This window comes from Pleurodeles waltl, chromosome 4_2 (assembly GCF_031143425.1).
Source record: "Pleurodeles waltl isolate 20211129_DDA chromosome 4_2, aPleWal1.hap1.20221129, whole genome shotgun sequence".
Classification (NCBI taxonomy): Eukaryota; Metazoa; Chordata; class Amphibia; order Caudata; family Salamandridae; genus Pleurodeles; species Pleurodeles waltl.
Genome location: NC_090443.1, coordinates 210,894,074 through 210,921,887, shown reverse-complemented (window position 1 = coordinate 210,921,887; position 27,814 = coordinate 210,894,074). Strand labels below are relative to the sequence as shown.

The 27,814-nt window shown below is 46.3% G+C and overlaps 1 long non-coding RNA gene across 1 annotated transcript in view; it reads right to left on the bottom strand.

Annotated features, from left to right (window-relative positions):
* The window catches only part of LOC138294115 (uncharacterized), a 40,068-nt gene extending 20,832 nt beyond the window's left edge, over positions 1-19,236 (bottom strand). Inside the window, exons 1-3 of the long non-coding RNA XR_011203198.1 lie at positions 18,931-19,236; positions 18,765-18,797; positions 16,567-16,600 (exon numbers count right to left, since the gene is read on the bottom strand). This is a non-coding gene — a long non-coding RNA (uncharacterized lncRNA). The remainder of the gene's footprint in view (positions 1-16,566; positions 16,601-18,764; positions 18,798-18,930) is intronic.
* Between the last annotated feature and the right edge of the window lie 8,578 nt (positions 19,237-27,814).

Sequence of the window (27,814 nt, the reverse complement as noted above, 5' to 3'; positions counted from 1 at the left end):
CACAGGATGAAGCACTCTGAGCACCAGTCCCCCTCCAGAACCAGTGGAGACCTGCATCCACTCTGTCTGTCCTTGGCAGGATGAAGCACTCTGGGCACCAGTCCCCCTCCAGAACCAGTGGAGACCTGCATCCACTCCGTCTGTCCTTGGCAGGATGAAGCACTCTGGGAACCAGTCCCCCTCCAGAACCAGTGGAGACCTGCATCCACTTGAGAGACTGTGGCTTTGCACTCCCCAGGATGGAACAGTGGGCAAACCGCCCACTGTAGAGACTTGAGAGACTGTGGCTTTGCACTCCCCGGGATGGTACAGTGGGCAAACCGCCCACTGTAGAGACTTGAGAGACTGTGGCTTTGCACGCCCCAGGATTGCACAGTGGGCAACCCACCCACTGTAGAGACTTGAGAGACTGTGGCTTTGCACTCCCCAGGATTGCACAGTGGGCAACCCACCCACTGTAGAGACTTGAGAGACTGTGGCTTTGCACTCCCCAGGATGGTACAGTGGGCAACCCACCCACTGTAGAGACTTGAGAGACTGTGGCTTTGCACTCCCCAGGATGGAACAGTGGGCAACCCACCCACTGTAGATATTTGAGAGACTGTGGCTTTGCACTCCCCAGGATGGTACAGTGGGCAACCCACCCATTGTAGAGACTTGAGAGACTGTGGCTTTACACTCCCCAGGATACATCAATGGGCATGGAGCCCCCTCGTGGATTTGGCGTGGTGCACTCATCTGGCTGAGGTGCCCCCCCTTCACTTCCCCCTGAGGTGCCTGTTGTATTTCTATCTGATGCCCCTGCAGTGTTCTCTCCGTTTGGATCGGGTATCTTGTGTGGGCCTCGCCCATGCATTTTGGGCCCAGTGGTCCACGGACTATGAATGGTGCAATACCTGCACTACTAATCGTGGAGTATATTTTGTTTATTGTGCATATATATATATATATATATATGTATATATTTGCATACTGTATTTTGATATATTACAATGGTTCCACTCATTTCCTTTTGTCTTTGCATTCTTCCGGGGGGGGTTGGGTGGTGTTACTGTAATGTATAGATAAGCATTGGTGTGTGTGTTGTAGTGGGTGAGGGTCGGGGTGGGGGTTGGGGTGTTGAGTGTTTGTGTCCCTGTGTTTTTGCCTCCCCTATGTCGTAGGTGAAGTACTCACCGTGGTCTTCGCCGCCGGCGTTGATGCTCCTCATAGAAGAGCAGGAAGACTAGCGCTGGAAGAAAATGAAATTCCGGCTCCATAGTGCCCTCCTTCCTCGTGGAGTGTGTAGAGGTGAGCGTTTTCCCTTTGAAATGGCTGTTTCCACCGTGTTTTTATCCGCAGTGAATCCGCCCCGGAAAAGGTGGCGGATTGGTAGGTTGTGAAACTGTGGGCGGTACATTGTCTTCCACCTGTCTGTTGGTGGTGACCGTCGCGCTGTTTGTTTGTACCGCCGTGGCAGTCGGAGTGTTAAAGTGGCTGTCTTTGTTGGCGGTTCCCGACACGGTCATAATTGCAACATTTTTACTGCAGGCCTGTTGGCGGTCTTACCGCCGCTTTAACACCGTCCGCCAGGGTTGTAATGACCACCATAATCTATAAATCCACTAGTGAACCTGTGATAGAGACAACAAGGGAATTTAATCATTTAGTCCAGAGACAATACACACGTTCTCGGCTCTCGGTAGCAAACAACGACAATGGCATTATTAATCATTACCTTACGCCTACCATGGGGTTTATATTGCATCAGCTTGTGGACTTTCACTATTCTGATTATCAATGCATTCACAGGGATATTAAGGCTTTCTCCCTTACTGAAGACAACATTTCCCTAACATTGCTTTCCTCACAGATTATGATGCATCACACACAGAAATGCCTGTTCACCTACTGCATTATATTTAAAAGCATTCCTTCCTGGTATCCCCGCTGATGTTTCTTCGATCGGTGATGGGTAATAGTGAATAATTTTACCCACGGAGGGAAACCTGTGGGCTTCCCACATATGTACATGCATTGAATGTTTGTCACAGGAGTGTGCTAACTTCATGAGATGTACATTTATATTGGTGAGTGTAATTCATCAATTTATAGTAATCTATATTAATCTGTTATCTGCAACTGGTTCTTAATCATGTGGATCTACAAAACTTACCTCTGACTACTGGTTGTAAACTAATTGACTTCATTATTACTATATTTCTTTGATCAATTTGATGAGCTTTGGTAGCAGAGAAGGCTACATGGTCCTGATAAATACCCATACACCTTGCTTGGGAGTCTCTTCTGGGCAGAAACATATTAACCTCTCTGTGAAGGTTGAATTAATCCCCACTTCTGTTTATTCTACCTTTGGAGATATAATAATGTTTTCTTTTTTTCACCAATGGGTAGTGTTAACTAGTGTTTTCTTCTCTGCAGTACGCCTACCTCATATAATATCCACCACCACTCCTCAGGAAGCACCCAACCTGTTGCCACCTGTAAGAAACTGGGTTATAGGTTGGGGGAGAAGGCTGAAACCCTCCCCAAGAAAGAACCACAATCCTTGCAAGGGTATAGTCACAAGCAAACCCAAATTTACCTATGCTATACCCTCTGGTAGCTTGGCACAGAGCAGTCAGTCTTAGCTTAGAGATAATGTGTAAAATATTTATGCAGCACTTCAAGTAGTAAAACCACACAAGGAAAATCCCACACCAATTTAGAAAAACTGAGTAAAAATTAATAGATAATTTGGCATAAAAATGACAAAAATCCAACTAGTAGAACTGGATATCTGCAACTTTAAAGATTTAAAGGAAAATTGCCCCAAAAAGAAAAAACGTCACTCACAGCTACGTGGTCATGTGAAACTGGAGGAAAGTTCCAAGTTCAGGCCGACCACGATGGATCGTGGGCCGGAAGCAGGGACTAGGTTAGTCCGCTGAAAAAGTTACCTTCAAAGTTCAGCACAACGAGTTCCGTTTGTGGTGGAAGGGGCCACGAGGAGCAGCGGGAGCGTGGTGGATGGTCGACTGTCATTGCTGTAGAGCAAAGTTTCTGTCTGAATTGCGGACCGTCCGTGCCAGAGCTATGCTGAGTTGTCGCTGCTGTGGCAAAAACTGAGGAGCTTGCTCTTAATGGTGTCATTGGCAGTCACTGTAGTGAAAGAGTCAGGTTCTCCAGTACTTTGAGTTGGTGGGCAGCACAGGTGGCAAGATCTTGGTGTGAACAGGCCCATTTGAGAAGAGCCCATTAGCTCTGGGGAGCTCAACTGAGGCCACACCAAGAGTCCAGACCCTGAGGAGCACCACTTAGGGGTCAGGAACTCACTCTAGCAGAGGCCAGTAGGGCTCAGGCAGGTCCAGGTAGCAGGTCAGCTGGGCAGTTGCAGGGAGCCTCCAGAGATTGTTATGTCCCTGTTTTCAGAACAGGCGGTCAGCTGGCTGACCCTTGGAGTCACTTCAGCCTGGGATGAAGGGTGCAGGTTCAGTCTTGATTCTCAGCAAGCAGGGCAGCAGACAGCAGTGCAGCAGGGTAGCAGGGCAGCAGAGTGGTGTCCTTCTCGCAGCAAAACAACACAGCAGTCCTGCTTCTCTAGTATCCACAGGTCCGGAGGTGTACTGAAGAATTGGTGCCTGAAGTCCAATGAATTATACCTGGTGCCTTCTTTTAAGTGGGAGAAACCTCTAGAGGATTCCCTTTGAAGTGTTCAGGTTTTCTGCCTCTACTGCCCTGGCTCCAGACTAACTTTAGTGGGTATGCAATTCTTTTTGTGAAGGCAAGACACAGACTATTCAGGTGTAAGTGGGACTGTGCCTAACTGCGCCCTCCCATCCTGCCAGGTTTGGCCCAACCAGACACACATAAGCTTTCTTTTGTGTGTGACTGTCTAGGAGGAATACACAAAGGTCATGTAATACCTACACCCAGTCATGTGACCCACAGACAGGCTGCAAGCACGAAATGACTAGGGAAGGAAAACAATGAATTTCTAAAAGTGGCCATTTTCAAAATTGTAATTCAAAATCCTGCTTTACTTTAAAAGAGGATTTTTATCACAATTTCAAAGGCACCAAACATGAACTGTTGACCTTTTGGAAGTTACAGCTTATTAAATGTAATAAGATAACTCCATTGTTATCTTATGGGAGAAGCAGGCCTGGCAGTAGTGAAAAGCAGATTTAACAGTCCTTCACTACCTGGACATGTAAAAGTTTAAATTAGATGTCCTACTTTTTAAATACATTGCATCCTGCCCTGTGAGCTATGTAGACGTAGGGGTGACATATGTTTTAAAATGGAATATTTGAGCTTGGCAAAAGGTTTATTTTGCCAACTTGAAATGGCACGTTAAAACTGCACAAACAGGCTGCAATGGGAAGCCTGAGACAGTTTTGCAAGGCTACTTAAGTTTAAGTGGGGGCTACAAGAAGTGCTGCAGGCCCACTAGTAGCATTTAATTTACAGGACTGGGTACATGTAGTACCACTTTACTAAGGGCGTTTAAGTAAATTGAGTATGCCAATTGAGAGTAAGCCAAATTAAAATGCTTAGAGGAGAGAGCACAATTCACTTTAGCCCTGGTTAGCAGTGATAAAACACATAGGCCCTCATTATGACATTGGCGGTAAAACCCGCTTATTGCCACGCTGACGGCCGCCATCTTACCACCGCTGCAGCATATATCCGTTCACCATATTATGACACACACACACCAATCCGACAGAATACAGCCACATATACAAATCTGCCAGACCAAAGGTCAGTGATAAAGTGGCGGTATCAAAACCCACACCATTACGCCAACAGAACAACACCCATCACATTATGATCCACGAATCACCATGGTGGACATTCAACGGCGGTAAACCACTGGCGGTACATGCTGCTGCACTCACAATCAACATCTACATACAAAACAACACTACATTGGCCAATTGAAACAACAAACACCTGACACCCATACACACACACCACACCCACACACCCACACCACTATAAAACACACACACACATTACCCACAACCCTTTACGATTACAATTCATTGGCACAAGACTGACACCAAGACCACTGACACAACTACATACACATACCACATACACCCATACATCCCTCACGCACCCCACTTCACACATCCCAACACATTACCCAACACAAACCTCACCAAAACACATCACATAACACCCATGCCACCACAAAGGCACCCCCGTTTCACAGAGGAGGAGTTAAGGGTCATGGTGGAGGAAATTGTCAGGGTAGAGCCACAGCTATTTGGAGTACAGGTGCAGCAGACATCCATTGCAAGAAAGATAGAGCTATGGCGGAGAATTGTGGACAGGGTCAATGCCGTGGGACAGCACCCTAGAACAAGAGACAACATCAGGAAGAGGTGGAACGACCTACAGGGGAAGGTACGTTCCATAGCAGCAAGACATCAGCTCACTATACAGAGGAAAAGCGGTGGACCCCCACCTCCTCCCCCACAACTCACAGCATGGGAGGAGCAAGTCATGGCAATACTGCATCCTGAGGGCCTAGCCAGAGTTGTCGGAGGACTGGACTCTGGTAAGTCAACTTTCAACAATTATCACCCCCCATACCTGCATGTCATCACATACCCACCCTCACTCCCATCACTCCACTACATCCCATTTACCCCACCATCACATCTCACTAATCCCAATGCCAAGCCCTGCATGCTGTACCAATGCATGGGCACCCCTCACATCCCTGCATGGTTACTCATCACTAAAGCATGCATAGCACAGAGAACTAACAATCCCACCATACACCAACATAACCAAGTAAAAGCTGCCAGGGCAACACCGACCATAAAGGGGAAGCCAGGAATGTACAATATGTCATACACATTACCCTTAGCACATCATTTACATCCCCACAGGTACCCCAGTCAATGTCACCGGAGAGGAGGTGCCAGCACTATGCAGTCCCCCAACAGAAGAGGCCCACAGTGATGACAGTAACTCTGGACTTCAAAATCTGGACGATCTACCCGGCCCAACAGGGACCACTGGACAGCCGGTTACATAAGCCCAGTCACAGGCCACCACAGAGCCTGCCCCATCAGTATCCAACACCACAGCACCCACCCAGCATCCCCAAACCTCTGTCCCTAGGACAAGTCAATCGGCAGTGTGCTCACCTGTACAGGGACCCCAGGCTACACCTCACACCCAAGACAATCAGGGACCTGGGGTCAGTGGCAGTGGGCACACGCTTCAGGGGACAGAGGCACAGTCCACCGGGGATAATGGGAGGACTGCTGTGCCCAGGGGGAGGACAGGCCCAGGGAACCAACTCTCCAGGTGGCACTCTCCGAGATCCTGGGATCCTATCAAAATTTCCAAAACATGATGGGCCAGATCCTGGACAATGTGCAGGAGAACAGGTGGCTGCAGGAGGGACAGTACCAGGGGATTAGGGAGGACTTGCAGGCCATTAACAACACCCTGATCTCCATAGAAGGGGTGCTGGCAGACATGGCCAACATTATGAGGGAGGCAGTCTCACACCAGTGGGCCCCTGCCACTAGCCAGTCATCTGAAAAGCCTTCCACTTCCGCTGCCGCTAGAGGCCCCGCCACAGGACTCACAGGCCACCAGCACCACTCCCCCTTCAGAAGGTGAAACCACCCCGCAAAACATTCCCTGGGATCCGGAAGAAGCCGGAGACACTTGCCAAGACCCCCGCCAGGAAATGAGACTCTCCTGATTGTCCCCCTTGTGTCCCACACAGTCACCCTGTCCACCTTCAACTGCCATTGCTCCCCTTCCTATGTCCCGTTGGACAATGCACCTGTGCTACAAACAGAATGGAACAATACCCTGGACTTTCCTCCATCATTAACCTATCCCACTGCACTTTCCCTCAATATGTTAGCACTTCAATAAACACCCTTCGATAAAAATTGATTTAGAGTATGTCATGTATTTCAAATATATATTGATTAAAACAGGTACAACCAGTGCAAAAAAACTGTACATAGAATGAGTATAGAATCACACCAGGAGTATTTGTCAAATCACCAACATCTGCAAAATGAATAGCCAGAGGCAACAGTAAGTGGGCAAAGAAGTGGGAAATACCAACATGCCAATGCCACACAGAATACAACCTAAGTCATTGACATGTAAAGTTCCACTGTCTCACCAGTGTGTCATTGGAAATACTGACGGATTACAGTTGTTCTGTTGTCCTCATCCTCTGCCTCCTCATCCTTACTGTCCACAGGGTCAACTGCTGCCACAGGGGCATGTCCAGTCTCCTCCTCTTGCAGAAAAGGGACATGGCGTCTGAGGGCCAGGTTGTGCAACATGCAGCATGCCACTACTATCTGGCAGACCTTCTTTGGTGAGTAGCACAGGGATCCACCTGTTAGATGGAGGCACCGAAACCTGGCCTTCAGGAGGCCAAAGGTTCTCTCCATTATCCTTCTCGTGCACCCTTGTGCCTCATTAGAACGTTCTTCTGCCCTTGTCATGGCATTCCTCACAGGGGTCAGCAGTCATGATAGGTTTGGGTAACCAGGGTCACCTGCAAATATTGAGGGACAACATTTAGCCACACACTATCCTATATGGCCTACACCATAACCATACACCAACATATACTGGGTGGGAACCAGGGCTCACCTATTAGCCACACCCTGTGCCTCTGCAGTTGGCTCATCACATTTGGGATGCTGCTATTCCTCAGGACAAAGGCATCATGCACCGACCCAGGGTACTTAGCATTGGCGTGGGAGATGTACTGGTCCGCCAAGCACACCTTCTGCACATTCATAGAGTGGAAACTCTTACAATTCCTGAAGACCTGTTGATTCTGGTGGAGGGGGGACGACAAATGCAATATGTGTTCCGTCAATTGCCCCAATTGTATTGGGGATATGTCCTATTGCATAAAACTCGGCCTTCACAGTGGCCAAATCCTCAAGAGGGGGGAATGCAATGTAGCTGCACATATGTTTTATCAGGGCAGACAATACTCTTGTCAGCACTACTGAAAACATTGGCTGTGACATTCCTGCTGCCAAGCCCATTGTCACTTGGAAAGAACCAGTTGCCAGGAAATGAAGCACTGATAGAAGTTGAACAAGAGGGGGGATCCCAGTGGGATGGCTGATGGCAGATATCAGGTCAGGCTCCAATTAGACACACAGCTCTGTGATTGTGGCCCTGTCCAGTCTATAGGTGAGTATTATGTGCCTGTCCTCCAGTGTATCCAAGTCCACCAGGGCTCTGTACACAGGGGTATGTCTCTATCTCCTATTCATCCGCAGTGGTAGGAATCTAAGGGATAAAAGAGTGAGGAGCCTGTCACAAACTGAACAATGGAGCCACAACAGTAGTTTGCAATCTGTATACATGAAATGGGTCAGTGTGATCTGGCCAGTAAGTGCCTATTTCTCCTGTGACGCAGCATTATTCCATAGACCTGCTCCCCCTGAAATGGCGTCCACCTGTCCTGTGTGGAGGGACAGGTGGAAGTGAGGTAATGCCGCTGACGTTGTGCACCTTGGTGGGAGGAGTTCGGGAACCACCGTGCAATTCCTCATTGGTTAATATTGCGCCCTATGGGGTACAGTGGCCAATGGTGATCTACGTCGGCGGTGACGGTATGCACCGCCACAGATGTGTCCACCATTTTCTATCTGATTCCTCACTTGTTTCCTGACCTTCCATAGGAGAGGACCTACACTGCATGTGCTGCTGTGACCTGTGTCTGGAACCTACAATGGTCCGTGTGACCGGGGAAAGGGCCCCAGCGTTCACTTCGGAGGAGTTGGAGAGACAGGTGTATGGGGTCCTACCCCAGTACAGACTGCTGTATGGGCCTCCAGACCAACAGGTGAGTACACTGTGGGCACGATGCATGTGGCATGCATGCATAGAGGTGTGTGTGAAGGCATCATGTAAGGGGGAGGAATGCCCTCCTGGCTGGGTACACATTAAGTGCTGGGCTATGTGTATGCCAATAGTGCTGTAAACGGGTATGGTGGGCCATTTGTGTAAATGACTGGACTGTTTGTCTAATGGTGTTCTCCTGTCTGTATTGCCTCTGCAGGTCAGCGCCCATCAAAAGAAGGGTATATGGTGTGCCATCGCCAAGGAGGTGCAGACCCTGGGGGTCTATGGGAAGCGGAGCACCCACTGTCGCAAACAGGGGGAGGACCTGAGACCCTGGACACGGAAGACCGCGGAGGCCCAGCTGGGATGGCCTTCCAACGAGGAAGGGGTGCCTGTCAAACCCTGCCCCCCCAATGGCCCACATACTGGCGGTGGCCTATCCAGAGCTAGATGGGCGCTTGAGGGCAACACAGCAGCCACAAGGGGGTGAGTACAGTGGCTATCATTACAACTATCGGCTGGTGGGGTGGTATCCAGGTGGTGATTGTTTGTCAGTGGGTGTCCCTAGGCCAGGCCAGACATAGCAGCGTAGGTCCTCTGGTGGCTAAGGGTCTGAAGGGAAAATACTGCCTACCTAGCTTGTTAGCATCTACTACTGGTCAGGGCTGCGTGGGTCCCAGGTGTGCTGCAGTTGGCGGTGTGTGCTCCTCCTCATGCCTTGGTGGCTAGCAATATCACTGGTAGTGCAATGCATAGTGCGTAGGCCTGTTCCCAGTGTGTGAGGGTGCAGTGTACACCAACGGTGGTGTTGGTGCAGTCATTGTTCCAGTGTATCCTTTGTCTCTCTCTCCCACTTTCTTGTTTTGTCATCCTGTCCTTATGGCCATTAGCATCATCTGGCAGAGGAGCAGAGGTACCGGCGACGGAGGGAGCTGCATCCCACAGGACCCAGGAGGCAGAGTCCACCAACGCTGAGGGCACCAGTTGGACGGAGGGTGAGAGGAGCACCACGGTGGAGACTGGAGGGGACAACACAGACTCAGATACCTCCTCCGATGGGAGCTCCCTGGTGGTGGCAGACACCTCTGTGACAACCCCAGCTACAGGTACAGCCACCACCCCCATACCAGTACCGCCCTCCCAGCAGCACCTCAGCGAGTTTCCCATGCCCGCTCACCCAGGAGGGTGGGCATCTCCTTCGCCCCAGGCACCTCAGGCCCTGCCCCAGTGAGCCCTGCTGCCCTGAGTGAGGAAGCTATTGACCTCCTGGGATCCATCTCTGTAGGGCAATCAACCATTGTGAATGCTATCCGGGGGCTGGCAGCCCAGATGCAGCAATCTAATGCATTCCTGGAGGGCATTCACAGTGGATTGGCGCCCCAACAGTGGTCGATCCAGGCTCTGGCCTCCTCTCTGATGGCAGCCATTGTCCCTGTTTCAACCGTCCCCCCTCCAACTACCACTTCCCAGTCCCATTCTCCTCAACTCATCCCAAGCACACAGCCAGACAAGCATGCACATAGGACAACACCCAAAAGTGCAACACGCAAACACAAGCACCACACATCATCCCACAGGCTCTCACACAAACACCATTCAGTTGCAGACACAACAACATCCAGTATTTCCACTCTCTCTCTCCCCCTCCTCCTCCTCCTCCACCTCCCACCAAATTATGTCCACACTCACACCTGCATACACTACATCATCATCCACTTCCTACATCATCACCACACCAAGCAGAACACACACCTCACTGGCAGACACCTCCACAACATCCATGCACACGTCTCCTGTGTCCTCTCCCACCATGTATGTCCCCCCTCCTAAAGTACAAAAACGCAAGCACTCAGACACCTAACAGCCATCCACCTCACAACAGCATACAACCCATGCACTTGCACCCAAATCCAGCAGACAAACACCTCCAACAGTCACTCCCTCATCCTCCACTCTCATTTCTTCTCCCTCTCCCCACCCTACTGTCCCTAAAAAGCTTTTCCTTTCCACCATTGACCTCTTCCCTACCCCTCCCCCCTGTCCTGCATGTATGGCAAGGGTATCAAGAACCCAGCCAAGCACCTCAGCCTGCACCAGCCATCAGAAAGGGAAAGGAGCCTGCACCAGGCAGAAGAAAGGGAAAGGAGTCTGCACCAGCCAGCAGAAAGGGCAAGGAGCCTGTACCAGCCAGATAAAAGGACAAGGAGCCTGCACCAGCAGCTGTCACAGAGCCGCCACCGCCAGCCGTTGTGGTGCAGCCATTAGTGAGTGCAGGGGCTGAGCATGACCCTCCCACTACCACCACAGTGCAGTCATCACAGGGTGCAGGGGCTGAGCAGGAGCCTAACACTACCATCACCACCACAGTGCAGCCATCAGAGGGTGCAGGGGCTGAGCAAGAGCCTCCCACTACCACCACCACCACAGTACAGCCATTGGAGGGGGTAGGGGCTGAGAGGGAGCCTCCAACTACCACCACCACCACAGTGCAGACATCGGAGGGTGCAGAGTCTGAGCAGGTGCCCTCTACTACCACCACCACCACAGTGCAGCCGTCACTGCCGGCGGACACCATTTGATCCAGCCTCCATGGGCTGCTGTGCGGACTGTCCCCTCCAGAACCAGTGGGCAAGTCACCCACTTGAGAGACTGTGGCCTTGCATTCCCCAGGACCAAGCATAGGGCATGTTGGCCCTTCCAGGCCCAGTGGGCAAGTCACCCACTTGAGAAACTGTGGCTCTGCACTCCCCAGGACCAAGCACAGAGCATATTGCCCCCTCCAGAACCAGTGGGCAAGTCACCCACTTGAGAGTCTGTGGCCTTGCACTTCAAGGACCAAGCACAGGGCATGTTGCCCCCTTCAGAACTAGTAGGCAAGTCACCCACTTGAGAGACAATGGTCTTGTACTCCCCAGGGCTAAGCACAGGGCTTGCTGCCCCCTCCAGAACCAGTGGTCTTGTTTCCACATCCGGCTGAGGTGCCCCCCTCCCCCTGAAGTGCCTACGTATTTGCCAACTGATGCCCCTGCAGTGTTCTCTCCGTATTGGTATAGGGAACAAGTGGGCCTTGGACTTTGCCTTGTGGCCATGTGGCCCCTGTGAACTGAGGACTGTGTCCCTTTTTTGTACATTTGTACATGTCTGCTGCATTGCCAAATCAAATTATTAACTTGGATGTTGATCTTATTACAATCACTTTATTCAATTCCTGTTGTCCTTGCATTATTCAGCCGATTTATGGGGATAAATTGTTTTCTTGTGCAGCTGGTTGTGTGTATGGTGTATGGTGTGTGTGTATGGGGTGTGTGTGGTGCGTGTGTGTGTCACTCTCATTTTCCACCCCCCTCTCCTGTATGCTAGGCGGCTGTACTCACTATCATCATCTTCGCCGGCGTTGGTGTTCGTGGGAGCAGAATGTAGAAGATCATCGGGAATACTTGCAGTTCTGGTTCCATGGCGGTGTGGTTCTTCCCTGTGTCTCAAATGGTGAGTCATTTCACTTCTGTGTTGTGTTTCCACCAGGCTTTTGATGACGTTGGTACCGCCCCGGAAAAGGTGGCGGATTGTCATGTCATTATATGGTGGGCGGAACTTTTTCTTCCGTCTGGCTGTAGGCGGCTACCGCCGTGGTGACTGTAGCTTCCGCCCTGGCAGTCGGTGTGGTACATTGGCTGTCTTTCGGAGATCTAACCGCCATGGTCATAATTTAGCGGGACTTATCGCCAGCCTGTTGGCGGTATTACCGCCACTTTATCACCGACCGCCAGGGTTGTTATGAGGGCCATAGAGTCCTAAGCCAACAAAAACAAAATCTGCAAAACGTGGAGGATGAAGGCAAAAGGTTTGAGGGTGACCCTCCGGAGAGGGCCAGGTCCAACACCACCATTAATAAGACTTCATGAGCTCCCTTGTACAAGGGTAGCAGCTCACATCAGGATCTCCCAAACTGATGTGAGAAGGGACCCATGATGAAGTGTGTCACCTAAAGATAGGTGAAGGCTCCTCATACTACAAATAGCAGTACCCTGTTCTGTTTTCCAGAACTACTATAGTATCCCCATTGTCTCTGGAGCCATCAGCAAGGAGCATTTTTGTGGTTATTAATAGGAGGATATATTTTCTTGCATCCATTACTCATTTTCAATCTATTGTGATTAAATGATGTAGTATATACTGCACTAAATCACAAACATTTTGCATCTGTTCCAGGTATTTTCCTGTGGTTATATTCTGCAGGTTTTACCTGCTGAGATTTTTCATAAAAATATTGTAGCAAGTGGGGTTATTTTCATATGCTAGAAAAACCTTACCCCACGTAAATAGCCCATGTAGTGATTGCTGCATTAGAAACAATTCCGACCAATGTGTACTGCTGTTGGCTCACGGATCAGAATTTAGCTCTGCACTTATAATCAAGGCCTAACAGTGGAGAGGTAAATGTAAACGGTGAGCAACTTATGCTACACTAGACCACCTCGCAGTTGAGAGATTAATTGAAGAGAAAAGAGTGCGTCAGGTCAAATAATGGCTAGTACAAACCTTCTGTTCCAACATTTGAATATTTGTCTTTCTGTTTTTCACCTTTTTAATTTTAAACATTCTACCCTCAGTGGATAGATTGTTCTAATAGCATAATAGTGTTTCTGCCTGGAGTTATACCAGTTGTTAAAGGCCTTACCCTTGTTATAGGATCTCGTCTGTGCCTCCTGCCCATATCTCAGGCCCAGGGCCTTTAACAGTGGTTATAGCCCAAAGCAGAGGGCTATGGTGCCATAGTGTACATTTTTTTGGTTACTTAAGAGAAGATGATGACCTGTCAGTGCCAGTGTGGTAGATGGCAACGGCCTAGGGGCAGTTCAGAATTTTCCTACAATAAAAGCTGAGCTCTCCAAGAATTTGTGAAGATAAAAATGGTAATTACCTTGAACACTTATTATAGATACTCACCTGTGACTCCTGCCTATGTCTTAGGTTCAGGGCTTTTAACAATCATGATAGGCCAGAGCAGGGGGTTATGATGTACCTTTTTTTGGTTACTTGATAGGAGGTGATTTCCGGTCAAGTTGAATTTGGTAGATGCCAATGACATTGGGGCATTTCAGAATTTTCCTACAATAAAATCTTAGCTCTCCAAGAATTTGAGAAGAATGAAAAGGTAATTACATGAACCCTTGCTATAGGCCCTCGTCTTTGGTTCCGGCCTCTGACTCAGGTGCCCAAAAAGAGTTACGCGCCAATCGCAGTCAACTGGTCGCAGGAGACCGGGACCTAGGTGCAATTTGAGCTGGACCATGATGGAGCATCGATTGGACACAACATTAGGTCCAAGCTGGTCAGAGGTTTTACCTTGGAACTTATGGACTGATTTAGATACTGGCGGAGGGAATACTCAGTCACAAATGTGATGGATATCCCGTCCGCCGTATTTCGATCACATAGGATATATTGGGGTTGTAATACGGCATACAGGATATCCATCACATTTGTGATTGATTAACCCTCTCCACCAGGATCTAAATCAGACCCTTAGCCTCAAAAATGGAAATTCAAAACAATCAGCAGGGCAAGGTAGCAGGCTGTAACCAAAGAGGACTCTATAAGGTCTGACAGCTTTCAAATGATGTCCTGAAGAAGCCCTTTGTTTTTGGCAGGGAAGCTCCAAGTAGGAGAAATTCAAATTTCATGCACAAGTAGGGTTCCTCATCAGCCAGATACATTTGACCCCTTCACTTGTTCAAGATTTCTTAGTTCGCACATAGTCACTTTTGTAGAGCTTAGATTCCTCGAGATGGGAAGTCTGCGGGCTATAGCTGAAGAATGCTCCAAAAAGCCAGATAACATCTCCATGGTCCCAACAACAAAGATTTGCTGTTGCAAAAAAGCTCACAGCAGGAGAAAACTGATTTTCAGCCTAGTGGCAATGCCCCTTGATTGGATATGCTTGGCAGGTTTGTCCTGATCCTCCAGAGGTCCCTGTAACCAAAATGTTTCTAAGTCCCAAGTTTTCAGGGGTGGTAGGATGAGTCTATAAAGCACAACCAAGGGTTTCAGGACTGCAGGAGTCCCTCAAGTAGATGCTAACAGTATGGTCCAGTTCTAACTGGTCAGCTGGAAATATTCAGGAAATGCCTATCATAGCCTGCTGTGCCAATATAGCTTGAACAAGAGAACAGTAGCATGACTCTTGGAGTCCACTTCTTTGTCCTGAGTATGAGAGAGAGCAGGTCCAGTCTTTCAGGGCTCTTTTTAGGACACAGACAACAGGTTCAGCCCTCTTCTGATCGTCCCCAGGTCCAGTACTGTTCTGAGGAGGGTACTGGGTGTGCCATATGTATAATTGGCATCAGCCAATGAGTGAGAGGGACTCCTGATTCCTACGTTTAACCAAAGGGGTAAATGTTATGAGGGGATACCCTACCAACTTGTGCAGCATTTCTTGTGTGTCCTCAGCAAACAATCCTAGAGTGCCCCTCTTTGCCTAAATCCAAGATGGTGAAACCCTACTCATCTTGTACAGAGCCACTGTGCCTACCCCAGTGGTGTGTCCAGAGACATAAGCAGCCCCTCCTCTGTGATCACTCTAAACCGGTTCATGGGACAGCTCTTTCCCCACTGGGATTGTTGCCTGCCTGACTGGGGGATCAAAGGGTGGGGCCTGACCAGGTGTTATCTGAAATCTGCCTATGACAGGGGAGGTCTCTTTGAAGTTAATTAAGTCCCTGGGCACTGCCCAAATGCTCATCATATCAGAGGAACAGAAACACCTCCCCATTCCCAGACTTTAGCTTCTGCTCTGGGAGCACATTTCACATTTGATTCAGGATTTGGGCGCTCAGGGGGCTGCAGCTGTAGGCTAATCAAAATTACCCACCAGATGGTTTAAAGAGGGAAAAGATAATGTTCTAAAGTACTGTTTCCTTAATGTGTATGGAAAATCCAACTCCACTAGCGAATTGGGCTTTTAAGAAATATTCCAAAGAGTTTGAGAAGGAAATTTCTAGCTGTTTCTTAGCCAAACATTACATTATAATTTTAATGGTGCATCCCAGGGATGTCGCCTTGCTACAGTGAAAATAGCTTTTAGGTGCTAGTCACTGTAAGGACATGTTGAACTTAAATTTCTACATGTCTTACTTTTAAATACATACACTCTGCCTTATGGGTTATCAGGCCTGCTTAGTGTGACCTATTAATATTTAGAAGAACGCTTTAGACCTGTCAAAAGGCTTCATTTTGACCAGTCGTATAGCAGTTTTTAAACTGCTCCAGGCAGGCTACAATGGTATACCTGAAGCTATGTTTGCACTGCCACGGTTGTGGACAGCACAAAAGATGCCGCAGACCATTAATGATATTTAACTTATAGGCCCTGGGGACTCTTTGTACCATATATTAGGAACTTGTAGGCAAATTAAATATGCCAATTAGGGTTATGCCATTTCAACTATGTTGAAAGGGAGTTTATAGGAGCTTTAATAATGGTCAGCAAGGGCAAACTGCACAGAGTTCTACAGCCAGAAAAAAGCCAAAATAAAACAGGGACCATGCAGAAAAGGCATATTTTCTGCAGCAATACCATATTGTACCTTTTTGGTTAATAAATCAAAGGTAAGAATCCCTTTCAATGCCAATGAGGTAGATGCCAATGACATTTGGGAAATTTATATTTTATCTACAATAAAAAATATTTTTGATGATAGAAAAGGTATTTACCATGAACACTTTCTGCGCCACACACCAATGGTTCCTGGTATGAACAAAGAAGAATGTAGATGTTAATTGAAGGAAACATTCTGAGCATGGATCACTGGTCAACACAAACAGCTTCTACTTTAAAAAGTGAAATGGATTCACTGATATGCTAAAACAGCAAATGTTATTTTATGTACCATGAAAGAAATCAAAGCAAATTTAATTCCACTGATATATTTTCTACTCAGGCAAAAGCCTGAATTATTTGAAGTGCACTACAAAAAACAATGCCACAGAACACAATTATTTAATTAGTGTATCAGTAAATGGATGTACATTTGAGGTTATGAAACAGATTTAACAGTTTACTGAATTAGTGTATGACTTGATCTAATACAATGACAAAAGCAGACATAGTATAATTAACTAAAGACAGTCCCTTTTTCCTGAATCTCAGACATTGAGCATAAGCTCCAACATTCAACCAGGGGATCGCACTGAGATCAGTGGGATAGGATACACATTTTAACGTTTGCATGACAAAGGATAACCTAAATTAATGATGGCCTCTTTGACTCATACATTATCTTCCATTTCCCTGCTTTGGTGTTGACTGTGAACCCTATACCTTGTGGAAGCCTTTGTATTTGTCATAGGCACAAGGCATTTTAGATGTTTGGTGTGACGGATTTCTATAGACAGTCTTATTGTCATCCTTTAGATCGATTTCAGCTTTTAAGATTTGTCACAAAACATCATCTAGTTGCTGCTAGGATTTTTATCAGGCTTGGGTCTCTTAGCTATTCTTTTTGGGACATCAGCATTCTCAGAGACTAACACAGGTAAATATTTTCTCTAAGCCACTGTTTCACATAGAAGACTTTATTCTCTTTACCTTTTAATAAACCTGTAGAGCTCTTACTCTAGAAAGGTACTTTGAAGTAAAACTAAAGATGAGATGTATCTGGAATGAAAATGGCACCGGACACTACCAATATTATTGCATCCTGCCCGTTGTATTCAGGTTGAAAACATTTTTCATAAACAAATTAAAAAATCAACATAAGTTCTTTGTTACATCGGGCACAAAACTGCTGAAACACTTTGGGGGTTATTCTAACTTTGGAGGAGGTGTTAATCCGTCCCAAAAGTGACGGAAAAGTGACGGATTTACCACCAGCCGTATTACGAGTCCATTATATCCTATGGAACTCGTAATACGGCTGGTGGTATATCCGTCACTTTACTGTCACTTTTGGGACGGATTAACACTTCTCCAAAGTTAGAATAACCCCCTTTGTCTGTTTTTCTGTTTTGCATAATTAGTTGATACAATCAAGTGGCTGGAAATGTTGACAAAATTGCATATTAAGTGGGTGGGTTATCTTTAACACCCATATAATGCACTGCTTTTCTTCCACTGCACTGTAAATAAATATTATAAAGAAAATGGATTGCCAAACACATTTTCAAGAACCCAAGCTCAGATGAAGCGTTCCTACCTTTCCTGCGGTACATATGCAGAAGACCACCCAATAGTACATATTGTTTGTTCTGAATACCCGGACTCTTATCATAAACAAAACACAAAGGGGGTGGGGGGACCGGGAGATTAATGGTCCAGTGTACAGTCTCCCAAAGCCATGAATCACAGAAACTGAAAGGTACACTGTTCCGAAATATAGAGAAATTTAGGGGGACCTGATTCTTCAGGAGCAAGAACCCTCACGCATCACAATGGATGTCTGGCTTCATCATTGAGAATGTTCCTCGTCAGGCCGGCACTGCAATGCCTGACGGGCTCCCCAAAGAGGGTGCTCATAGCCGAACTACTCTTATAGGGATTGGTGTGTTCAACTATATAGGGGTGAACACCTTGTTGCAGGCACCACTAGACAGGACAGAAACCAACAAACTTTAAAATTGGCTCTTAATCTCAAAACACATCATAAATTTTAATCAGCTCGAGTGAGATGAAGGCCAAGATTAAAAACAAACCGAAAGTGTTAAATGAGTGGTAATGCTCAAGTATTCTCAAAAACAAAAACTTAGAGTCCTAGAACTGTCGTAGAACCTCTAATCATGGTTCAACATGTTTCGCGTCTAGTGGTCAAGCCGGATCCATAGACGCTTCATCAGGACCAAAAGAAAAAAATACTTCTCCTATTAACACAACTAAATATAAACCCTAATGTGAGGGCTAAAAAACAGTCACTTACATTGAGTCAACTGGTTAAGTCAAAATGGTCGCCCTGAAAGACAAAGGATTATGTGAATATTTAATAACCAAATTATCAATGATACCCAATCTGTGGGAATTAGTGTGCACACGTGGAGTAGGTGTACAGTGAAAATTCACAAGATAGGTAGAACAATGAAGCTTACCATCCCCAAGTATGAGATGCAGCTCCTTAGGAGAACACATGCCTGGAACTGATGCTGACACTATCTATAGACAGAAATCATATGGCTAGTTAAATATTGCCAAGACAACATTCTGGAAAGTAAACTAATAACCTCCCAAGCTCCATCCTGTTTAAGCAACGGTAGAAACATTAATGGAAACTGACGACATAATGGGCATCATATAGACATGATGTAATATTAAAACTGAAGACTCTTACAGACACAAAAATATCACCGTATAATATGGCCGGACGGTGAACATGAGAATGTGTTCATTAATTATCACAGTATAATCTGGCCATAATAATTTCGTTAACCAATGTAATCAAGACACTGACCCCAAACCATCCGGATAAGGGGCACCCGAACGGCGAACATAAGAATGTGTCCATTGAAAAAACCGACCGTGTGTGTAGTAGTTCAGCCGGCAACACTTAAAAAATGTGAATGGCAGAGAGGACTTACAATCTCATCAGCGGTCCACAACGTTGGACCTACCCTCCAGGCAGCGCTCCCGAATAGTGAGTCTCGAGCGCTGTCGGAGCCGTAATAAGCGTGGCAAAATACAGAAGTAAAAAGTGTCTTCCGGCTGGCGCGTGTCTTCTGACAGCAAAACAAAGGTAGGACAGAAATTATTCCACGGTTTCATGGACATCAAAAACAGTCAACCCTTCAAAAGCTCGTTTAACATTCAAAATAGTCTGGTCACATTAATAATTTGAAAAAACTTCGAGAATTCTGATAAAATAAAACAAAAAGAAAGATGAAAATGTTTTTTTTAAACATCGGCATTGCAATTGGAGAATGATATTGTTGATAGAAAAGGTAAAATATCAATCAATCAAGAGGAGATTAACAATACTCATACCTAAATCACTATCAAGACCCCTTATAAATGGAGGGTTAATTAGTGCTATATTAATAGATGAACCAAAAAGGGGATAAAGATGTTATTGAGTTGCATAATTATGATTTAGAGTGAGAGATTAATCCAAGGTATCTCATCATTCAATCATTGCACATTAGTTCCCAATTTGAAGACCCACCTCTGTTCAATCCTGAAAAGAGAGCGTGAGTCATTTGATCGAACTAGTGGTGCTTCCAGAATCACCCACCATAGATCATCAGGAGTGTGTGGGGTGTCCAAAAAGTGAGCACAAGGTTTCGTGGTGACGCGTCCACATCTAACGTTACTTCTGTGTTCGTTAATACTTACTTTAACTGGTCTAGTTGTCATACCAATGTAGCGTAAACCACAAGGGCAAGTATTCATGTAAATGCAATTCCGGGTGTTACAGTTGGTATGTTTTTTGAGTCGCCATTTACCAATAGGATCTAGGTCAAGTGTCGTTAGATGTCTAGTCAATGGGCAAACATTACACTGACCACAGGGATGATGTCCCTCAACTGGGGGGAGGTCCCACAACGCCCTTTGAGTAATGATGTCGTGATTGATTTGTGTGCGAGTATGAACCACAATATCCTTGATATTGGTGGTACATTTTAATGCGAATAATGGTTTCGGAACATCCATACCACCACTCACTAAAATTGACCATCTTTTGTCGATAATGTTATTTGACAGTGGGGTATATGTGGAGACACAAGTCAAACGTGTCTGTAGGTCCCTATCGGTGGTAGCCAGCACGGCATCCCTATTGTTGTTTCTTGCTCTCTTGCGGGCTCAGCTAACAATTTTCGTAGGGTAGTGGCCTTCTTGAAGTTTGTCTTGTAGTACATTAGCCTGTATCTCAAATTCTCGTGGTGAACTTCAATTACATCTTAGACGCAAGAATTGGCCAAATAGTAAGTTATCTAGCAAAGCTTTAGAGTGATGGTTCTCATACAAAAGTAGGCTATTGCGATCTGTTGGTTTATGGTAAGTACTTGTAGACAATTTACCATTATCAATACTGATCATGAAGGCCAAAAAAGGTAAATGGGTGGGAAGTAAATTTCAAATAAGGGTCAAGAGAGTTGATCCATGCAGTGAACTCATCCGCTTCTATCAATGGACCATGCCATACGATCAGAATATCGTCAATATAGCGTTGCCATTGTTTGATGTGATTTTGAAAGGGATTTGTGAATGGCAAAATATACTTATTTTCTAAATTATACATGTACAGACAAGCTAGACTTGGTGCGAACGTACTACCAACAGAAGTACCTTGGATCTGGGGCCAGATGTAGCAAAGGGTTTTACCCATTTTGTGTCTATGGGAAAATGTGTTAATACATATGGCCCTTGATGAAAAAATTGGTCCTCAAACTGAAAAAAGTTTTCTGTCAAGGCCAGTGATGCACATTGCATAATAAAAGTAATCGGGGTAACAAAAGTAGTAGGGTCTTCGTAAAAGGCTGATTCTACTACTTCTAGAGTGGCCTCCTGGGGGATATTAGTGTATAGTGCTTCTACATCTAAGGTGATGATGCCTTGTACGTCCTCAGTAGAATTGATAGATTCAATCAAATTTAGGACTTCTTTCGTGTCTTGTAAATAAGTTGAGGAACCTCTCACTAATGGCTGTAAAAAATTGTCGCACAATATCGACAAAGGCTCTAAAACAGAGCTGATTCCCAACACTATTGGGCATCCTGGCGGGGTAATTTCCCCTTGTGAATCTTTGGTAGGCAATAAAAATAAGGGGTCCGGGGACGAGCAGTGTCAAGGAATTCAGCCTCCTTAGAGGAGATCCACAAGTTATTCCGAGCTTCTTCAATGAGGCTTCTGATCTGGGTCTAGAACCTACTGGTGGGGTCATTGGCTATTTTGACATAGTAAGTTGAGTCACTCAAGAAGCGCAAACATTCATGTCTATAGTCATCTGAATTTATGATTACTATGGCGCCACCTTTATCAGCCTGTTTAATGACTATATTTTGGTCGGTTGCTAAAGACTGTAAGGCCCTCTTCCCTTTAGTGGGTATGTCAATATAGGAATGTTTTGGACATAGTTGATTCACATCAGCTTACGCTGCCTTCCCAAAAGTAAGGACTTCACTGGGCATAGCTACTGAAGGAGGAACAAAAGACGATGGCTTCTTTAAACCCGAGTCTTCAGGCTGATGTTCAAGTGGTCTGTCTTTGAAGAAAAAAGTTAATCAAATTTTTCGAAAAAACTGGGCAAGTTCACAATGCATTCAGAAAAAGTCTTCCTCTGGAGTTGGCACAAAGCCAAGGCCTCTATTGAGGACTTTAGATTCATCCTCCGTGAGTGATCTGGTGGATAGATTGACGACTAGGTTCTCAACTGAGGTTTTTTTTTACTTGACTTCTGCTTATCATCTGTGGTTCCTCTCTGGACCACTGTACATGTCTCCCTCTTCCTCTCCTTCTGCCTCTTCCTCTGCCCCGGCCTAGCCTAAAAAAGGCACATATGGCATCATCGGGCGAGGTTGAAAGAATGGCTATGGTGATTGCCAAGACATTGGATGGTTAACAGGATAAGGAAGGTAATTGAAAAAAGGTTGTGGTGGATTGTCATTGGTGCTCCACCCATCCGAAGAGGATCCACTACTGTGAATACATGGCTTTTGTAAGAAGAAATTGAATCATCCGATGAACGTGACTGAGTATCTATATCATAGTCATCTTTGATATATGGGTAGACTTTCTCTCTACTGAACTTAACAATGTCCTTCTGAAGTTTCGTAATCTTTTGTTGGGTTCAGAATTCTTTTGTCTCATTGAGTTCAGAATTGATCTCAGAGAGCCAGCTCCTAAAGGCTGTTAGTGTAATAGTAGTCTTCAGTGTATTTTCTATGGAGCTAATTTGAACAGTTATTGACTCAGCTAAGCGTTTGGAAGTGTTGATGATAAGTACCAGCCAATCTCTGGTACACTTCCAAGCTATCTGTGCACAATCTTTCCTGAAAGCTAAATCCTGTAGAAATATCCTGGATATATTGGATACTGAAAGGCCGTTGGGCGCTATATTGGCACGTAAGTATTCAGTCATGATTGTACCATGTATGACGGTTTTAATCAATTTACGTTTGAAGGCAGACAATTTGTCTCAATCTTCCTTGAGACTACCTGAAGGAGCAGCTCCATCATTACCAAGAATGGAAGGTGTCTGCAATACAGCCGACACCATGTCCTCGTCGAAAGTAAGACCCTGGAAATCATCCATTTGTGAGGATCTCAACAGGAAAATAGAGACAAATGAATGGTCCCACAGCACAAATGCTGTACTTAAATCAAGACACAAAGGGGGGGGAGGGACCAGGAGATTAATGGTCCAGTGTAAAGTCTCCCAAAACCGTGAATCACAGAAACAGAAAGGTACACTGTTCCAAAGTATAGAGAAATTCAGGGGGACCTGATTCTTCAGGAGCAAGAACCCTCACGCATCACAATGTCTGGCTTCATCATTGGGAATGCTCCTTGTGAGGCCGGCGCTGCATATGCCTGACGGGCTCTCTAAAGAGGGGGCTCTTAGTCGAACTACTCTTATAGTGACTGGTGTGTTCAACTATATAGGGGTGAACACCTTGTTACAGGCACAAGACAGGAGAGAAACCAACAACTTTAAAATTGGCTCTTAATCTCAAAACACATCATAAATTTTAATCAGCTCGAGTGAGATGAAGGCCAAGATTAAAAACAAACCGAAAGTAGAAAATGAGTAGTAATGGTCAAGTACTCTCAAAAATATAAACTTAGAGGCCTAGAACTGTCGTAGAACCTCTAATCATGGGTCAACATGTTTTGCGTCTAGTGGTCCAGCCGGATCCATCGACGCTTCACCAGAACCAAAAGAAAAAAATACTTCTCCTATTAACACAACTAAACATAAACCCTAATGTGAGGGCTAAAAAACAGTTGTAGGAAAGTACCATCTTGCCTGGCATGTTACCCCCACTGTATATATGTTGTTTTAGTTGTATGTGTCACTGGGACCCTGCCAGCCAGGGCCCCAGTGCTCATAAGTGTGCCCTGTATGTCTTACCTGTGTTATGACTAACTGTCTCACTGAGGCTCTGCTATTCAGAACCTCAGTGGTTATGCTCTCTCATTTCTTTCCAAATTGTCACTAACAGGCTAGTGACCAATTTCACCAATTTACATTGGCATACTGGAACACCCTTATAATTCCCTAGTATATGGTACTGAGGTACCCAGGGTATTGGGGTTCCAGGAGATCCCTATGGGCTGCAGCATTTCTTGTGCCACCCATAGGGAAATCTGACAATTCTTACACAGGCCTGCCAGTGCAGCCTGAGTGAAATAACGTCCACGTTATTTCACAGCCATTTACCACTGCACTTAAGTAACTTATAAGTCACCTATATGTCTAACCTTTACCTGGTAAAGGTTGGGTGCTAAGTTACTTAGTGTGTGGGCACCCTGGCACTAGCCAAGGTGCTCCCACATTGTTCAGGGCAAATTCCCCGGACTTTGTGAGTGCGGGGACACCATTACACGCGTGCACTATACATAGGTCACGACATATGTATAGCGTCACAATGGTAACTCCGAACATGGCCATGTAACATGTCTAGGATCATGGAATTGTACCCCAATGCCATTCTGGCATTGGGAAAACCATTCCATGATCCCCTGAGTCTCTAGCTCAGACCCGGGTACTGCCAAACTACCTTTCCCAGGGTTTCACTGCAGCTGCTGCTGCTGCCAACCCCTCAGACAGGTTTATGCCCTCCTGGGATCCAGCCAGGCTTGGCCCAGGAAGGCAGAACAAAGGACTTCCTCAGAGAGAGGGTGTTACACCCTCTCCCTTTGGAAAAAGGTGTCAGGGCTGGGGAGGAGTAGCCTCCCCCAGCCTCTGGAAATGCTTTGATGGGCACAGATGGTGCCCATCTCTGCATAAGCCAGTCTGCACCGGTTCAGGGATCCCTCAGCCCTGCTCTGGCGCGAAACTGGACAAAGGAAAGGGGAGTGACCACTCCGCTGACCTGCAGGTGACGTCAGAGACTCCTTCAGGTGTTGCTAGCCTATCCTCTCTCCTAGGTAGCCAAACCTCCTTTTCTGGCTATTTAGGGTCTCTGCTTTGGGGAATTCCTTAGATAACGAATGCAAGAGCTCATCAGAGTTCCTCTGCATCTCTCTCTTCACCTTCTGCCAAGGAATCGACTGCTGACCGCGCTGGAAGCCTGCAAAACTGCAACAAAGTAGCTAAGACGACTACTGCGACCTTGTAACACTGATCCTGCCGCCTTCTCGACTGTTTTCCTGGTGGTGCATGCTGTGGGGGTAGTCGGCCTCCTCTCGGCACTAGAAGCTCCGAAGAAATCTCCCGTGGGTTGACGGAATCTTCCCCCTGCAACCGCAGGCACCAAAGAACTGCATCACCGGTCCTCTGGGTCTCCTCTCAGCACGACGAGCGAGGTCCCTTGAACTCAGCAACTCTGTCCAAGTGACTCCCACAGTCCAGTGACTCTTCCGTCCAAGTTTGGTGGAGGTAAGTCCTTGCCTCCCCACGCTAGACTGCATTGATGGGAACCGCGTGTTTTGCAGCTACTCCGGCTCCTGTGCACTCTTCGAGGATTTCCTTTGTGCACAGCCAAGCCTGGGTCCCCGGCACTCTAACCTGCATTGCACGACCTCCTGAGTTGTCCTCCGGCTTCGTGGGACCCTCTTCTGCAACTTCAGATGAGCTCCGGTTCACTCCACTTCGTAGTGCCTGTTCCGGCACTTCTGCGGGTGCTGCTTGCTTCTGAGTGGGCTCTTTGTCTTGCTGGGCGCCCCCTCTGTCTCCTCACGCAATTGGCGACATCCTGGTCCCTCCTGGGCCACAGCAGCATCCAAAAACCCTAACCGCGACCCTTGCAGCTAGCAAGGCTTGTTTGCGGTCTTTCTGCGGGAAAACACTTCTGCGCGACTCTTCACGACGTGGGACATCCATCCTCCAAAGGGGAAGTTTCTTGCAGAATCCTCAGCTTCTACCATCCGGTGGCAGCTTCTTTGCACCCACAGCTGGCATTTCCTGGGCATCTGCCCACTCCCGACTTGATCGTGACTTTTGGACTTGGTCCCCTTGTTCCACAGGTACTCTCGTCTGGAAATCCATCGTTGTTGCATTGCTGGTGTTGGTCTTTCCTGCAGAATTCCCCTATCACGACTTCTGTGCTCTTTGGGGAACTTAGGTGCACTTTGCACCCACTTTTCAGGGTCTTGGGGTGGGCTATTTTTCTAACCCTCACTGTTTTCTTACACTCCCAGCGACCCTCTACAAGGTCACATAGGTTTGGGGTCCATTCGTGGTTCGCATTCCACTTCTAGAGTATATGGTTTGTGTTGCCCCTATCCCTATGTGTCCCCATTGCATTCTATTGTGACTATACATTGTTTGCACTGTTTTCTATTGCTATTACTGCATATTTTGGTATTGTGTACATATATCTTGTGTATATTTGCTATCCTCATACTGAGGGTCCTCACTGAGATACTTTGGCATATTGTCATAAAAATAAAGTACCTTTATTTTTAGTATATCTGTGTATTGTGTTTTCTTATGATATTGTGCATGTGACACTAGTGGTACTGTAGGAACTTCACTCGTCTCCTAGTTCAGCCTAAGCTGCTCTGCTAAGCTACCTTTTCTATCAGCCTAAGCTGCTAGACACCCCTCTACACTAATAAGGGATACCTGGGCCTGGTGCAAGGTGTAAGTACCCCTTGGTACCCACTACAAGCCAGTCCAGCCTCCTACAACAGTCACTTACATTGAGTCAAGGATATTGTGGTTCATACTCTTCCACTAATGAATCACAACATCATTACTCAAATGACGTTGTTGGCCCCCCCCCCAGTTGAGGGACATCATCCCTGTGGTCAGTATAATGTTTGCCCATTGACTAGACATCTAACGACACTTGACCTAGATCCTATTGGTAAATGGCGACTCAAAAAACATACCAACTGTAACACCCGGAATTGCATTTATATGATTACTTGCCCTTGTGGTTTAGGCTACATTGGTATAACTACTAGACCAGTTAAAGTACATATTAATGAACACAGAAGTAACATTAGATGTGGACGTGTCACCACAAAACTTTGTGCTCACTTTTTGGACACCCCACACACTCCTGATGATCTACTGTGGGTGATTCTGGAAGCACCACTAGTTCGATCAAATGGCTCACGCTCTCTTTTCAGGATTGAACAGAGAGGTGGGTCTTCAAATTGGGGACTAATGTGCAAGGATTGATTGATGAGACACCTTGGATTAATCTCTCACTCTAAATCATAATTATGCAACTCAATAACATCTTTATCCCCTTTTTGGTTCATCTATTAATATAGCACTAATTAACCCTCCGTTTATAAGGGGTCTTGATAGTGATTTAGGGATGAGTATTGTTAATCTCCTCTTGATTGATTGATATTTTACCTTTTCTATCAACAACATCATTCTCCAATTACAATGGCGATTTAAAAAAAAAACATTTTCTTCTTTCTTTTTTTTAATCAGAATTCTCTAAGTTTTTTAAAATTCTTAATGTGACCAGACTATTTTGAATGTTATATGAGCTTTTGAATGGTTGACTGTTTTTGATGTCCATGAAACCATGGAATAATTCCTGTCCTACCTTTGTTTTGCTGTCATAAGACGTGCGCGAGCCGGAAGACACTTTTTACTTCCGTATTTCGCTGCGCTTATTATGGCTCCGACAGTGCTCGAGACTCACTATTCGGGAGCGCTGCCTGGAGGGTAGGTCCAACGTTGTGGACCGCTGACGAGATTGTAAGTACTCTCTGCCACTTACATTTTTTAAGTGTTGCCGGCCGAACTACTACACACACGGTCGGTTTTTTAATGGACACATTCTTATGTTCGTCGTTCGGGTGCCCCTAATCCGGATGGTTTGGGGCCAGTGTCTTGATTACATTGGT